The 1,803-nt window shown below is 31.7% G+C and overlaps 1 non-coding gene across 1 annotated transcript; it reads left to right on the top strand.

The window, feature by feature from the left end:
• Positions 1 to 566: 566 nt before the first annotated feature.
• Trnak-cuu (transfer RNA lysine (anticodon CUU)) lies at positions 567 to 639 on the top strand. The gene has a single exon. It is a non-coding gene; the product is annotated as a tRNA-Lys (tRNA).
• The last annotated feature ends 1,164 nt before the right edge of the window (positions 640 to 1,803 follow it).

Here is a 1,803-nt window from a genome sequence, read left to right on the forward strand (position 1 = left end):
AAACAGCTTAAATCCTTTTCAAACTTATATTCTATTTTGATTCAAAAACTTTTTTAAATATATTGTTTGAATATGTATATTGTATACATTCACTAGAATTGAGAAATATTTTCCGTTTCTAAAAGCAAACTGATTATTTCTCTAATGAACCTAATCGAGCGAGTTGAAATTTTCTTTTGATTTTCATGCTTTTTATTTAACGGCAAAAAATTACACAAGTTTTTCATTGCTCCCTTAATTTTTATACCAAATTATTTGCATCCAGCATATTATCACTCAATATGGTAAATAAGATCTCTTTAAAGTATATAACAAGTGAAATTAATGCAAAAATGTATGAACTTATTCAACTGATTACCCAATTTTGATTAGATAGATAGGATATTAAGAGATTTCTTCTGTTCTCAGGGACTCCTTCGAACTTTCATTAGATTGAAAAAGGGAACTACTGTTTATTTGATTTAATTTCTTATAACCTAGCTACTCAATAAAATTATAGTAGCAACTTCTGAAAAGAAAAATAATATCAGCAAATACTAAATACAAATTTTCAGAAATTTTACGAAGCCCGGCTAGCTCAGTCGGTAGAGCATGAGACTCTTAATCTCAGGGTCGTGGGTTCGAGCCCCACGTTGGGCGAGTTTTTTGTTCATTATGTACTAGATGAATAATTTTTTAATTCTTAGATAGGTCCTACAATATGTGCTGCGATATTAACCACCTTTTAAAGTTTTTTCAAAAAGTAAGAAATTGTCTTAAAATCGCAATGATTGACTGCGGGATAGCTTCAAGTTAAAAATTAAACAAAAAAATAGGAACTTCTTCGGCTTTGATCACGCTGAGACCACAGAAAGATTTCCATTTTTTTATAAAGAGGGAGAATGTGAATTTATTGAGGAGACTTGACAAGTATTCTCAATGACTGAGTTTTCAAAATGAAGGAAGTTGAAGTAGCATCTATTATAAAAAAGAATTATAAAAACGATTTGGGATTTATCGGGAATCTTCTGCATTCTAAAACAGAACTATTTAAGGACATAATTTTTGAAGTTACCAGAAACCAGGTAAGGCGAAATGAAAAGAGCTACAAGCGTTTCCAGAGAAAGAAATAACCAGTTCTACAGGTCTGACAGTCAGAATTTGTCAGCAAAATGATGGAAAACTGTGACGAAAACTCACCGGATGTCTTACAGAAAAGTTCTACCAAATATTATATGCTGTCGAGCTTGCGTGAGGTGGTATCGAAGCAACTTTATGATTTATAGAAGTTTTTAAGAATCTAGGATGAATAAAACACATATTCTCCAAAACTATACAGAGTAAAAAAAAACCCTACCTTCTCATTTAAATAGTTAATATGTCGAGACAAGCGTACAGTGCGTAGATGAGAGGTGACAAGCAAAATAACATTCAATGGCAAAAAGAATCTATCGTTCCTAATTTCGACGAGGGACTGGAAGAAAACAGGAATTCTGAACGAAAATTGTCCAAAAGATATAAAACAGGACAATAAAAGCACAAGTCTAGACACGTAGACCATTGGGATTTATATCTAGAAGGTGAACATAAGCAATGATTCCAATCGCTCGTCCTCTGCAATATGACAAAATCAGGAGTTACTCAAATCATAACTCAAGCTAAGCATCATCTTAACATCGTTAAAAATAAGACAAGAATTTGCCGTTTACAATCAATATAGCTAGAGCTCAAGTTCATCTATGTTAGCAACGTTTTACAAAGTATTCACAGTGAGTACGTACATCATTAATAAAAAATTAATGTTTCATTATTCTATATATAATC

Source organism: Diorhabda carinulata, chromosome 3 (genome assembly GCF_026250575.1).
Source record: "Diorhabda carinulata isolate Delta chromosome 3, icDioCari1.1, whole genome shotgun sequence".
Lineage (NCBI taxonomy): Eukaryota > Metazoa > Arthropoda > Insecta > Coleoptera > Chrysomelidae > Diorhabda > Diorhabda carinulata.